At 44.4% G+C, this 15,653-nt stretch overlaps 1 protein-coding gene across 2 annotated transcripts in view; it reads right to left on the bottom strand.

Annotated features, from left to right (window-relative positions):
• The window catches only part of NLG-4 (neuroligin 4), a 45,659-nt gene extending 35,142 nt beyond the window's left edge, over nucleotides 1-10,517 (bottom strand). The window contains exon 1 of one of the 2 annotated variants that reach the window (XM_026813378.1): nucleotides 10,355-10,517. The gene's annotated coding sequence lies outside the window, so the exon portion shown is untranslated. The remainder of the gene's footprint in view (nucleotides 1-10,354) is intronic. The other variant, XM_018024316.2, reaches the window with a different exon arrangement.
• Between the last annotated feature and the right edge of the window lie 5,136 nt (nucleotides 10,518-15,653).

Here is a 15,653-nt window from a genome sequence, read left to right as displayed (position 1 = left end):
TAATAATAGAATAGTTAATGAAACATTTTTAGCAGTAATTCATAGAAAACATGTAACTGTCTGACAATTCACTGACTTATACTACTTGCATAGTTCTATTCCAGAGAATTCAGGCTTTATTATTATAAATAACAGCAAAAGCTCTAACAATAATATCAATACAGACAAGCTTTAGTTTCACCTAAAAATCTCGAACTATCAGTATATAATATATACAACATATATGCAAAAAAAAAGATGGATTCGAGGTAGAAGGGAAACGGAAAGGAAGAATCCGGAAATCATCGGGCGGCGTTAGAGTGCACGTGTCACGATGCATCGACCCTTCTGAGTGGCCGAATGCGTCACGGGAACGAGGCTGGAATCGTGGGGGCGGGCAGCTTCGAGGAAGCTTCGGTAACGTGTGCAACGGATGGAGACGTGGCAGGATAAAGCGTGGCGCGGCGCGGTAGGCACGTAGTAATTTACCGGCGCACGTATGCGTGGCCTAAGTGATACTACGTGACGATTTATGTCGCTGAACACGCGTGCGTGATGTCTGGGTAATGCTCGCCGTCGGATTCCAACGTTGCGCGCTGGATCGGTATGATAAAACTGCGAGCCGTGGAAGAATGGCGAAAGTAACCGTGAAATCTTCCTCCGCGTTCCGCGCAGCCACTCAAACGAGCGAATAAAAAAAAAAAAAAAACAAGAGAGTAGATATCGGAATTCTTTATAACGTCAGATTTTTTGACACTGGAATTTTCGCAACGGCACTTAACGGATCCAGCGGCGGCGAGATTAATTAACGCGAAGTGAGTTCAATAAGGGGAATTGAATGGAAGTCGAAGGAATTGAGGCCACCGCGAGTCGGTCCTTGAGGAACGATCCAATGTACTTTTTGGGACTTCTCTCCTGATCCCGGGATTAAAGACGTTCCGGGTTAGCGACGGTGAGAGAGTACCTCGCCCTGGCGAGCGCATAAAGCGCTAAACACAAAGTCCTCCTCCCGCCTCCGCGTAACCCCGCCTGGCCAGCACGAAGTTTCGAAGCTTCGAGACTTTGCTCTTACCGAGATTAGCCGGTTCGAACCTACCGAACTCGCTAATTTATTACGAAATATCGAAAGTGACACGCGCCACGAATTACCTCCGCCGCGTTCAGGATTTTAATCAACTTCGAACTTCAGACGATCTCTCTGATAAATCGCTTTTAACTATGAAACGAGTTTATGAACGATCTTTCTTTAATAAACCGCGATTACGAAACAGCGGTAACTACGAGCTTATAATTCTAATTATCGTAGACGTTGAACGGGTTTTTTTTTTTATTTTCGTCGGCACAGGTTTAGTAGATTGAAAGTGGTTGAAAAATCACGGACGACAAGCTTTTAGTCGATCCGTCGTTCGATTAAAAATGTATATTAAGCGACAAAGGTGGAGGCTCGCGTATGCAAATCCGTTCGTGCGCGTCGGCCCTCGGCCGCGTCGTCGAAAGTTCGTCGATCCCTGTAAACCATACGCGAACAGATGGAGAACTTACGGCACGGCCTGCGTCCCGGCGACAGGAACTTTTCTTCCCGCCGCTTCCGACGACAATGTTTGTTACCTGGGAAAGTTTCGTAGCCGGTATCATCGTGCCGGCCCGTCGTCGAATATTTCCCCGGGAATAAAAAGAAACGAGCCACGGCCTTACGTGCATCTATATCAGTCCCGGATCCGCGTAATGGATTCAGCAAGCTACAAAGTGCGAGAAGAAAAGTTGCCGGCGAACTTCTCTCACGATTCGGCGGCTTATGCGAAGTGAAACTTTCCGCCGGTAATCAGCCAAATAAATCTAGGAAGCCGGCCCCGAGGATCGGCACGGAATTAACGAGTTTCGCGTCCCATGATACCCCGACAAACTGTTTTTCACCGTTCAACCGATTTTCTGTCACGTGTAAATTACCGCCTCGAAAACTGAAATTTAATAACCGCCCGCGCCACCGCAAACATTCGACTTTACTAAGTCCCAGTGTTAATTTCGCGTTCGATAATTTATGTAATTAATCATGTCATTAACCCTTTCACTACGAAAGTCGTAAATATACGTCATGAAAAGTCCATCGATATGTACGAAAGACGTAAATGTACGTTCTTAGAAGCCTATCGATATACAGGGTGTCTTAGTTAAAAGAGGCCACCTAAATGTCTCCTTTATTTTTAATCGCACAAAAAATATTTAGGGGTTGATTTAAATGGTAGCGATATTTATTATATAACGTTATACGTATTGACGCATTATTATATAACGATGGTAATGATAACGAATGGAACCCTAAATATTTTTTGTGCGATTAAAAATAAAGGAGATATTTAGGTGGACACCCTCCTTTAGCTGAGACACCCTGTGTACAAGAGACGTAAATATACGCCATCGCAGCGTCCGACGTGCGTATAACGCGCCGTCCATATTGATGGATTATTACGAAATCAATGAAAGGGTTAAACGTGTTCTTACTGATCCGTATAAAAATTCTCGACGTGTAGACGCGATTCCTTCTTAAAAATTCTAGAGGCATCAAGGATTAATCACCGGTGCTCCCAGCGGACGCATCTGCGTGTCTCTCATCAGCTCGTTAACAGACAAATTTGTTTAATGGATGGAAGAGTAAACGGTGGCCGGGGTAAACGCAGTCGGCCCGGAGTTTAAATTAGTTTTTCGCCGGCAAACACGCACAATATTGTTTTACGTAATCAAAGTTTCGGCAAACTTGTTCCCCGACGTCGACCCGCTTTAATTTATGCGATTAAACAGGCCACGCGGCCGACGTCACTGCGAAATTTCCAGTAGGAGGCATCCCCCAAAAGTTCAATATCGTCCCTGAAGTTTCATCGAAATCACATTCTTGCTATGCTCGTCCGTGGAATCTGGATCTCTCATCGCCGCTACCTCTCTCTCTCTCTCTCTCTCTCTCTCCTTCGCTCTTCCCTCTTGACAGTTTTATCGGACGAAATAATTACTCCGGCGAGATCTGGGGCTGCGTACTTTGAAGAATGTTGCTCTGCGAGTAAGTCTGCGAAGACCGCTTTACGAGCGAAATATTTTAATCCGTTGAAAGTTTGAGAGTTCACTTTAAAATTGTTTCATCATTACATTTTCATATCTTTAAGTAGATACAGGAACTCGTTAAATCCGAAGAATTCTTCAGTCCGTTATTACGAATTATAAATTATTTCATCATTTCTGCGCTTTTTATTAAGCATAAATCTCCCATAGGTCATTCGTTTGAATCAACGAAAATCGTTGAATTTTATTTCGCCAGGCAGTGGCGCAACAAAAAACGACGATGCGACCAGGGCGAGGAACTAAATTAGATTTTAATAGAAAGTCTCAACTGTGTATATAAATTCGCCGAGTTCCGACGAACGCGTTGAGCATAGTTTAAGTGGAATTAAATTTCACTTCAATTCGTGTCCCGGCTATTTCCTCTTCGACGAGCGACCGGTTCAAGGGGATGAACTTGTACAATTTCCGCTGTTTTCTCTGCATTACGCCGCGGCGGCGCCCTGGCTGGGTCACGTCGACGTTCGCGTAAACACCGTTTTATTCATCGCCGGGAACGATTAATAATTTTCCCAGCAGTGGTCACAGCCACTAAATTAATGGCCGCCTTTTAATTAAAACGCGTGCCGGCTTCTCTGCAACGAATACGCAACTCCTGCCCGAAGGGAAAGTGTTTCTCGGCGAGCGTTTAATCCTCTTGGACGATGATGAACGACGGAGTAACCGGGGTTCCTCAGATCGAAAAATTGCCATCGCTTTCATAGTAAATTCTTGCGAGGCGTTCAACAATTCGTTTCAATTTATACTGCTATTCCGTTTGCAACTAAATAATTGCAAAGTTTATTAATAGACTTCTTATTTAAAATAAAATTCCAATTTTGTCAAAAGTATAGCAGCAAAAAAAATTTTAAATTACACTCATTGATCATCAATTTCGTTTTATAGTATTTCTCGAAATAGAATTATTGAATTGTATCTCTTTTTACAAAACCGGAAACGATTCGAGTAAGGTCGAAAGATAAACTTTATCGGCATGTTCCGATTCTTCCTGGGGAGTGTTTAATCAAAGTCCGATTATAAATTGACGAGACCGAACGACGGGAAGCAGTATCGCGGCTCGTGCCGGCTGTTATCGTTAATCCGGTTCGGCGATACCATCCCCCCCCCTCCCCCCCCCGATACCAGAAGCCGCAGGCGTGATCGATCAAACTGATAAACCGTTCGCTCATAATTCGCTTCGTTGAGTGTCATCATTTCGCTAGTTGCCGAGCCAGAAAATATCCGGTCTCGAACGCAGTCCGACACGCGTTTTTTGTAGAACAGACGAAAGCGGCGCGAAAGGGTTTAAGGGAAGTTGGCGACTGGGTCTGGCAGTCTGCCTCGAGCGGACGGAATCGGTCAGCTCGTACATCTTCTGCCCTGGTTGTTTCTCAAAAATGGCGTTCCCGAACGTACGTACCGTAAATTTAACTTTGCTATCTGGCACGAGAACGTCGTTGGACTTTGTAAAAAGAATCGTCGGATCAGTCCATCACGAGATGATCATCGAGTTTTCGTTTGCTTTTAACGACAACTGTCGCAGAACGAAATTCGTCGCTAATTCAACAATTGCTGGGTGGCATTTGCCCGGCCGCGAACATGAAGAAACAGTCGTGTCGGGTTTTAATTAGACGGAAACTTGGCTCGCCGGGGCGAGCCACGAATTTTAATAACGCATCGCGGTTTCTCAACTCTCTCCAGTGCTCGCGGGCAATAGACACGGCGCCGGGACTAGAATCTTCATCTCTGAACATTTCATTTCCGAAACCTTGTACGGGTCGTACGCGCTCGTAAATTCGGCGAAGCGAAAAGGAGACAAGGAAAGGAGCGGCGAACAAAAGAAGCGTCTCACGAGCAATTCTTCTCTAGTCTCCGAGATATATCGTTGCCGCCTCGTCCAACCGAGGAAACGGTTCAACGACGCCCGTGATATTATCTCTTTAAATTGCGTCCCGTGTAAATGTACCGTGTCGAAGTAATTTCGGATTCACGGCGATCGATTATCGACTTCCGGCGAGCCACTCTCGCTTTGTGAAACGCTGCGAAGCCGCGTTTAACGAGCCTTCACCGCAGCGTTTCGCCGGCTTTCTAAGCCCCCTTTTCGGTCTTCACCGACCGGCTGTTTGTGAAACTTCCCTCTCGACCGACGCATCTACTTGAAACAGTTAAAAGTATCGCGATACGAGTCTCGTTGGATATATTTACGGGGGAAATCGTAAAACGAGCTTGCAACCTTTTACGACGCGTGAACCAATAACCGGAGACACTGAAAGGACAATGAAGCGACCGGTTTTATCGTAACCTCGAGATTTACTCGTGGTCAGCGAGAAACATCGATTCTTCGTTATCTTCCTTTCGTTTAATCGATAGTACGAAATAAAAAGGCGCTCGAATTCTTCAGTTACAATTATCTAAAATTGATCGACATTGATACGACTACAGAACGATAAAAGCAATTTTCTGTTCTCGGCTGACGTAGACCAATTCCACTCACTTAAACTTTAAACTCACGCTAATTTGGAACGTGTGGAATTTATGTGATAATGGTACTTCTGCAAGTGGGACAGGATCTCCTTCTAACAGTAATTTTCTATAGTGGGCTGACCATGCGTTTAATCTATACTACTGGGCTTCGTACACTTTCGGTTTGGATTCCATAATTTAAATCACTCAAACTTTTCATTTATAGTAATTTTAAATATATAGAAATTGTGTAACAATGTTAGTTTTATGATAAAATAGGAATTTTCTATAGTGGGTTGACGATGCGTTTATCTGTACTACTGCGGTTGGTACACTATCGTTTAGAATTCTATGATTTAAGCGCACATGGAGCTTAAGGCAAAAGTGATTTATTCGCGACCTGCGTTCGCGGAAAGGGAATAGATCGGTTCGTTTGTGGTCTACACGAATTACTTCTCGCGATATTTACGGTCGCGTTGGGAAAAATTTTAGTTCCACTTTGAGCAACTGAATGTTTCACGAGAAAATACCATTGAGAGCTTTGCATATACCAAGCCACCGTACGTGCCGTCGCCGCAGTTTTGCGATTCCTTTTACGAACTACACCCTGAAACTGTTCAATACATATTCTATGCTTTCATCATTTCAACCGACTCATACCGTTTTATAAATAATTTCGCTAGTTCAACATGTTTTAAGCGTATTATTCATTTTAGTATCTCTCATTTGAGATTAGAAAATTATTATTGATTAACAAGGAATATTGCTTTTCTAACTTATCACATTTTTCGTCACTAGACTTCGTTAAATTTTCTTGAAACTCGTTTATCCTGTTTGGCGGTAGGAGCGTGCATCGAACGTGAAATAGCTCGGTCGCACGTCTTTCTTCCGCTGCTCTTCTTCGATGGAACCGAACACTGGCTGTACAGATGCGGTGAATGCGCTCGCGTACAGTTTGCGAAACCGGTGTTCGCAGCTGCGGTATACGACACCCCCATTACGCGATCGCGTGCTCGACGCGACGCCCGCCCGGGAGACCGGTAACTGCGGTTTCGAGGCAGCGTGTTTGTGTCCGGGCACGGTTGGATGCACGCGGTCCCGAATGCGGAACGACATCGCCTGACAAACTGTTCAAACGGTCAGAACTAGCTTAGATCTTATCGGTGTCTTGCTCTGGGATGGGAGAACAGAGCACCCATTGCACCCAACGCTGTCATATACGAGCTTTTAATTAACGAAATCATTTTCACATGAAATTATATTGTATATTTTAAAATGCAATAAATAGTTAATTCGTTTGTTGAAAATTGAGACGTGAAAATTTTGGAAGTTCGTGTTGGTTAAAGGAGTTCCGGTAGCGGATGGGAAGGATGCAGCATGTGCTACAAGTAAATTATGGCGTCCGCCTGTTGTTTTAGTCCTGCGGTTGATCCTGTCTGTGCACGAGCGACGGGGATGCTGCCGGTGCCTTAATCGATGGCGAAACGGGACGTGTTTGTATCGAAGATAAGGGGCAGCCGCACGGAACGAAGATTTATACTGGCTAACACGCTCCGTGCTAAGCCGCCGGCTTCATTCAATTATCGACGGGAATGGGAACGTTACCTCGTACAATTTTCAACTGAGATTCTTTAGAAAATTATTTTCTACCAGGACGAACGTGTATTATTTAACTGGAGTAAATTGTACTTCGCACAATAATTAATCAGAATAAGAAATGTTATTTAAAATCAATATTATAAAATTTGATTCGACATGCAGAGAAAAATTTATTTAACGAGCTCCGTCGTTTAATAAATTTGTTTATAGCTGGTTTTGATTAAATTATTAAAGGAAAGATAATTGCTTATGATACTTCTTGTTGGATGAATCTTTAAATTAAATACTCAGCGAACGAAGACTGTGATAAAATAACTACAAAGGCGAGAGTTATTCTGAGAGGTTTCTTTCCCGCGAGGTTCATTCTCCTGCATATATTTAACCGTAACCAAACACCGGTATTCGTCGCAACAGTTCATCTACGGCAAACAACGCGGTCGCCTCCTTGGTAGAGAACCGAGCTAAATTAATTACCCGGTCCGACCTGTACGAAAACAAAGTTGGCCGTGGCAAGGGGGTAGTTTCCACCCTTCCTGGCTGGTAACGAAGCCGGCCCGAGGCGAGGCAACCGCCCGGCCAGATAAGAAGAGACAAAGGAAAAAAATTAATCACGGCCCGGGCTCCACCCCTCTTTCCGGTCCATTTTCACGGCCCATTTTTCACGGATCGCGAGGGACGCGGAATGCGGGCTATCGCTCCGCCGTGATTTTTCACCACCCCCTACGAGAGGAACGGCGTACGTGTCTCGTCGTGTCTACCTGTGTCCCGACCGCGCCCACAGATCCTTCAGACGATACCCACCAGTCGTTGAATCGTTTCGAAGCCGATTTGTTTCACGGCTCGTGTCCCTGATCGAGAGGGTGCTATACTCTTTTTAGCAGGGAACACGAGAAATGGCTGGTTCCCTGTGCCTGAGTCGAGTGCCGACTCTTTTTCCAGCCCGTACCTCGGACCCTTTGTTCTCAAGTGTTTCGACTGTATTTCCCGTGTCTCGATTACTAGGATCGATCGACTCCTCTGTTCAGCGAAATTCGTCAGTAACATATTTAATTAGAAATTCGAGTGTTCGTTATTCCAAGTATTTATACATAATCGTGAACGGTGAAATATGTTGTATAACAATTTCCAATTAGACTGTAAATTTGTGCGGGGCAGTGAAAGTCGGGACGGCACGATCAAAGCCCGTTTGGCGCTGCGCAAACGGGCGATAATAAAGCCTCGGCTCTGGGCACTCGTTGACGAGCCTCGAAAATTCGATAATATCATTAATAGCCGGGGCCTCTGTTAATTAGTGCCTAATGAATTTCGAGTGACGGCTAACGCTAATAATAAATTACACGCGATAGGGCATCGGTGCGCGCCGTCCGATAGCCGGCAACGGCTGCGGTTAAGCAGCCAGTCGGCACGATTATGCCCAGGCCCCGCGCTATTGATCACTCATTAATGAAACGATCGTCTGATACGTTGCGCGCCGCGCCGAGTTTCTACCCGCGCTCAAGTATCATACACCCCTGGCACACACTTGACAGCTCAATATTTCACGGCGGTCGTCCGGCCTCGATACAGCGGCAGCCAAGGACGATTACATCGGCCCGTTATTACCGGCAGGATATGCGAATCGATCAGAACTAATATTAATCTCGACCCGGATAACTCGCACGGTTTAATCGTTCCCTGATGAATACGATGTCACCCGATCGTTCCAATACTCACACCGTTCAAAAAAAGTGTCTTTTTCGAGATTAACGAAAAACTGTTTGCATAATTATCAGGTTCACGATTAAATAAATTCAATAATTTTAATTAATCTATTGAAAGGGGTGCTGGAAATTAAATCAGGGATCCCCAAAATGGTCGATGTACATCTCTGTCAATCAGAAAGATTGTTAACCCTTTGCACTCCTCTGTCCCTTCTGAGGGGACAGCGTAATTCCAATGTATCACTCGGATGTCCCCTCTGAGGGGACATGAAAGTTTATTAGTGATTCCAGGGAATCAACTTATGCCAGTGTAACTTTTTGAGAAATACATGAGTTCGTAAGTGTATATTTTTGCGACAGAGTGGCGCCGAGTAGCTGGCAACGTCCGGATGGTTCGGAGTGCAAAGTTAAGTTAAAATGATTATACATTAAAATTGTAATTGCATGAGATTTTCGTGAATGGTACAGCGAATATTTTCACTCGTGACCTTTTGCAGCTGTAAAAATTTGAGCAAACAGAAAAATTGATAGCACTATCAGCCGTGCTGGTTCTTATCCCGTGAATGGACCCGAGAAAGCGTGAGGACGTGCTCGTCCAGGAAGAACACAATAAGAATCCGATACGAATACGCGTTCCTCCACCTTTTTATATCAATTCTATCGAGTCACGTAGGGCCGGGAATTCGATGGAAGGATGTCCGTGAAAACGTGTAGCGCAGGAGAATTCGATCCCGGAAGTGCGAGGCAAAATGGTACAGACCGGTTGAAAAAGGCTCGCGCCCTGTACACGTGTCGACGCATCCACCTTTCACACGAATCTTGCCGGGTGAACACGCGATTCTAAAGAAATTCATTAAACGAATATTCCCGGTCATTCGCTTGCGGGAAGCCGGCGCACTCGTCCCGCTTCAATTACCGGCGAGCGCTACTTTTTATTTCAATTAGCACGCTACATTTTCACGCGGACGCTTTCTTTCCGGGCCCGCCGCGCCTAGCCGCGGCGCATCGCAAGAGGATGAAACACTCCTAATTAGCTTCATTAATGCTTTCACATCTGCCTTCAAATGCTAATAGAATTACGTCCGACGTTCGTCGTAACGCGGCGCGATAAAAAAACGCGACGCGCGGAGCAGACGGAAAGCCGTGAGATAGAAGAGAGGAAAAAAAAAAAAAAAAGAAGAGAGATCGGGAGGGGAGAGACGGGCCGGGGAAAAAGGCCGCAAATTCTTTTCCGGGTCAAAGGGTTCCTTTCACGTCATCTGCCGTGCGCCTCGAGAGAGAGAGAGAGGGCCGCGGAAAATAAAAATGACCTCGCGAAACGTCTTTTCGAGGCTGGACAACCGAGCCCAGCGCCACTTCATTTTTCACCGTGCGCGATGAAACGCGCCCTCCGACCTCTTGATTTCGAGCTAATTCGGCTGGGGCGCGGTGTTACTCGCCCAGGCTCCGTTTCCCTGCGTCTACGCTTCGTCGGAATCAGACCGTTAATTAGGGACGAGAGGAAAGAGCTTGTACGTTCAATGACTCACCGATCTCCAGGTACTTTTGGTGCACCGGGTCGTACTGTTCCCACGTCAAACTCCGGAAACGGTTCTTCTCACGGCTGAGGAGCAGGTTCGTGTCGTTCCGAACGTGGTGATCGAGCACGTTTGGATTCCTTCAAGCAAAAACGTAAATTGTTGTTTATACACTAATCTGATTCAATCAATAAACAGATTGTTTAGTATTAAGTAGTTTTTAATTATTATATTATATACTTTATGTACCAGTCTGTGTACAGGTAATTAGATTTACCTTTACAGAATTACGATTGTACTTTTTCTGGTATAAATAAATTTTAAAATACTTCCTTCAAACAAAAACGTAAATTGCTGTTTACACACTAATTTAATTTAATCAATAAGCAGATTGTTTAGTATTAAGTAGTTTTTAGTTTTAGTTTTAAATTAATATATTATATACTTTATGTACCAGTCTATGTACAGGTAATTAGATTTAACTCTACAGGATTACAATTGTATTTTATCTGTATTCTATAAATAAATACTAAAATACTAAATACTAATACAAATTAAACATAGAACTTTTGAATAAATAGGCTTTAATAACCCGGAGTTAGAAAATTCGGGCAATGAAAGAGAACATTCTGCACATTCATTTGTAGACCTTTATTACGATTTTCAGATCTCTTTATCGCATTTAATTCCCGTTTTCACATCTCGCGTACAGAATTACGAGCTTTCAGAAATTTGCTGCATGTTCTAAATATAAAACACACTAGGAATAAAAAAGAATATCTTGGGTGCAGGAGACCCTATAAAATAGAATTTCCTGAATTTTATGAATACGTTTTACTTCATCATCTTGCTATCCTCATAATCTTCACATTTTTTACATTAATTTAACTCTGATTGTTGTACGTTATTCGGGTAAAATATACGAAATTTCATATAATTATTCATTTCATATATTTATTTATTAAGACTAAGGAATTGTAGATGAACGTCTATTTATCAATGCACAGACTGATTTATAATTTTCATACTTTTCATACTAATTTAATTCCCATCGTCGTACGTCACTAAATTTTACGTGATTGTTCGAAAGTAACGGATTGTCCATGGAACGTCTGTTCATGAAATTGGCAGGCATACAGATCGGTTTCTAAGCTCGGCGGTCGCGATAGGAAACCGAGCTTCCCGTTGTCGATGCTCGTTAACGTTTCCGGGAATGGACGGGTCCGCGACGGCAAAATTAACGCAACAAGTAGCGAATCGAAAGTGAATTACGTTGCGAGCTGGGACGTGCACCTTGTTCGCGTGTTCCCAGTCCGGCCACGGACCCCGAAGAACACGGCCACGGAATCCAGAATGCGAATTCAGCCGGGATTCGAGACACGATCGCGGCATAATTCACTATCGAGAACTTTCCTATATCTCTGCATACGAGACGGAGCTTCTTTTCATCCCGCGACACTTATTGCCACAGATCAAATATAAAGTGTTCTCGGTCGGAAGATCTTTTAATATCGCCCGTTCGCAACGGATTGATTATGTCAATGTCCCGAGCATATGGAATATAAAAATATCGCTCTACGTGGTTATACAATTTTCTGCACGCAGCAATTGTGTCGGTATGGTTGAACAGATAAGGAATACAGTCGGCGGACACCGTTGAGGGATGAATTTTCATCCCCTTTTCGGTGAGCGTAATTTTTCAAAAGGAGGACGCGTGCGGTTATCTCGTAACCGGTGGGGAAAAAAAAAAATTGAATTCTACGTCGGCCCGGATTTTCGCCGGAGCGGAATTTAATCGACGGGAGCAATCAACCGGAGTCTATGACGCGGAGCGTCGATTCAAAAAACCATCGATCCCAATATTCCGCGGCGATAATGGGGAGCCGCGGCTGCATATTATTCGAGCGGACGACCTCGCGAGATTTATTGCCGGACAGGGGATAAATGTTAAATTTCGCGACGCTTGATTTTCAAACGGTTTGATGAATCGCGCCTCCCCGGGCGGCAAAATATTTTCCAGACCCGACAAATAATCGCCAGTAACAGTTATCACCGGTTATCGTGTGTACAAATATACACTGTCGGTTCCTATCTTCCCTATCTCCGTTTGTTAGCCTTTGCGATTTCCAAACAGATTTATTTCCGCCGCGTGTGTTCACGTTTTATTTCAATTTTGTATATATTCAGAATAAAAGGAATCAGTGGCTGTTTTTTAAAATGTCAAGGCTTGCAAACGTTTGATACCTTTGTTAAATCATTAGATAATTTCTTACGGTTGTCATCGTGTTAACAGAATCTTATCACAGAACGTAGCAAGCATGAATGCATTAGGCGAGGTACGAATTTAAAAGAGAAAAAGTGCTCCGAGTTTGAAGATTTCATTATCTCTGTGGATTCACAAGCTTTTATTTCAATTTTGTATACATTTAGAATAAAATAAATTTCCTTTCTAAGAGATACGAGAATGTTTGATCCTTTTGTTGAATCATTAAATAACTTTTTACGGTTGTCATTGTGTTAACAGAATTTCATCAGAGAACATAGGAAGCATGAATGTATTTACGAGTCTCAAGCGAGGTACGAATTTAAAGGAGAAAAAGCGCAACGAATGACGAACGGTGGTCCCTGTTGATCCCGGGAAGAAAGAATCTCCCATCCGCTTTAATTCTGTAATTAAAGAGGTAAATGGTAATCCTTGGACGGCCCAATTGTGCTGGCAGCGCTTAAAGCACCAAGTCCCTGACCCGTTTTTCGGCTCAAGTATCTTCAACAGAAGTTCCACTGGGTTGATGTATAGTCACGAATTCGGATTTAGTGGATCAAGTGCTTAAAGAGGCGGTGTCCTGCGTCCAGGCCGGGGAATAAGGTGCAGGTGTTATCGCGTTAATGTATTCGATGAAATCATGCTCAACAGAAACGGGCTTAAATACAAATTAGCATCGCGAGCGATGAGACCAAAATACGAATCATCGAGTCCAACGAGGAAAATTTCCACTCGCTGTTTAACTTCAATTTCAAAATTTTATCAAAAAATAACAAAAAAATCAAAACCCTTGAACGACAATTTATTTTCAGTCAGCACTTGAAAAAGAGGAAAGTTTATAACGAGCTGGACTCGTCATTTCCGTTCAAGGGGTTAATCGCAAGTAGTACAAGACTGTATATGGTCAGACGTGGAAATTGCGAAGACAGACACTCCTTTTCGACTTCCATCGAGATTCCCGAAGTGTTCAACGAATTCATGCGGCTCGTGTTTGACTCTTTTTCTCGCGAGAGAATGAGAATTCGGGACAGACGACATCGGATGGAAAGACGTTCAGATTTTTCCTTCCGTTGTTGTTTCAGAACGACGCTTTTATTTGTTCCACGGAGCGGAGCGGATGCTCGTCTTCCGGCTGGAAACTTTCAACGGGAGGTAGGAGTATAAAGTGGGGAAAAAAAAAAAAGAAAATGGCAAGAACTCTATCAGGGATGGCGGTTCGGTTATAACTTCGCGGTGAGATAATGTAAACATTAACGAAGCGCGGAACTTGTGGCCACCGCCAAGAAGTCGAAGTTTACGAGCGCGCTTAAGAGAAATTTAAGATTCCTGTTTGAGGAACGCCGGAACTTTGCGTTGTGAATCTGAACACGAAAACTGAAACTTCCCGGAGTATAAATATAACGCTGGAAAATTAGCAAGTTACCGTTTAATACGTTTACCGTTCGAGCGATTAATTCACGCACGGTACTTAACGCGTTTAACTGAATCTGTTCGGTTCGGTTTTGGCGGTGGATCAAAATGGGACAGTTCCAACGTCGACTGACGGCGGATGGGCAACCGTAGAAAAGTTGGCAAGCGATCTCGGCAATCAGACCTCGCGACTTCTGGCGTTGCCGATTGCGAGCTTGTCGACAGGATTTAGTTAGGCGTGACAAATCTGTTTCTACGTTCACGCTGTTTAAGCTCGGATCCGGTTCATCTTTCACGGATTATTTATTACAAACTGTTCTAATCAGAATGCGAAATCTCGATTCTCGTCTATCACGAATTACCTCTTTAAACGAGAGCTGATCGAACTTTCATACACAGAACGCACAGAGAGAAAATCGCAGCAATCTTTTTCATTCTACAACGTGAAATATCAACGAAGGTATCGTCGAATGGAAGAATTATTTTGATTAAAGCTCTGTCCGATTTATCGGCTCTCGCCGAATCCGATAACGAACAGTTTCGAAACTCGCGTTTGCGATCTCGTTTAACGAGTCACTTTCCCTTCACCCTCCCCCCGGCGAGATATTTCAGCAAGATAGAAACTGTCAGAGTTAAAGGGATTATCGCGTGCGCGATGGAAAAAGGGACGAAACCAAAAATCGTGGCTGCTGATAGCCGCTTATTACGGAATCGCGTCGGCAGTAGAAAAATATGTCAAAGGTCCGACGGTTAACCCCCCGGGGGAGGTATTCGCTCAAACGTAATTACACGCGACACTAAATCATCGTTATAACGTTGCACGATGGTTTGCCGGCCCTCAATTTCCTCCTTCCCGAGTCGTTAGCACATTCTTGGCCACCGCATTGCAGAATTTCCTGCTGATACCTGCGAAAAAGCTTCATATTCGGGCTTAACGCCCGCTTTACGATGCCACGAACGCCGGGTGGGGACAGTTTCACCCGTGTTACGCCCACTACCGCGCCACGAGTACATCTTGAAATTGCACCAGCCGCAGCCGTTCACCGCGAACGGAACGTGTCCGGGCGTTCTTCATTCAACGGATTCAGAATCCTACGATTCATCGTCCCTCCGTGGAACCGCGGCTGGTCCCACACAGTTTTTCCGCCAGCTGCCTAACCGATATTTCACTCCTATATTCGTAAACTTCGTTAGACATCGAATCCCGGCAGTGTCTATAAATTTCAAACGAGATTCGCTGCATCGTCGCGGAGGAAGTTCGAAGGTCCGTTTATTAATCAGGCAGCAAAGTTACGCGGTGCCTCGGAGTTAATTGGATGTCCGTCGGAATTAATGAAAACAGCGAATCTCGTCTGCGCGAAAAATGTCGAAGCCTCCAGGTGGCTGTAACGACCTCGATCTCTATTTCTTCGAGGTTGCAATAATTATGGTAGCCGTGTGATCGTGCACCCGCCGCTCCACCCTCGAGTAGTTGCTTCGACGTCGTTGGGAGATAGGTGGCGGCGGCGGCGGCGGGTCGGGTTTTAGGTACCGGAGAATATTAAAGTTTGCTCATTAACCGCTGATGCATTGCGTCCCCTTTACCTCCGCGAAGAAAGACGAGGACCAACCGTTGCTCGATGACGTCCCGCTCTCCCG

The sequence above is a fragment of the Ceratina calcarata genome, unplaced genomic scaffold (genome assembly GCF_001652005.2).
Source record: "Ceratina calcarata isolate Rehan_Ccalc_2016 unplaced genomic scaffold, ASM165200v1 scaffold329, whole genome shotgun sequence".
Taxonomy (NCBI): Eukaryota; Metazoa; Arthropoda; class Insecta; order Hymenoptera; family Apidae; genus Ceratina; species Ceratina calcarata.
Note: the sequence above shows the minus strand (reverse complement) of the source record. Positions and strands in the feature narration are given on the sequence as shown.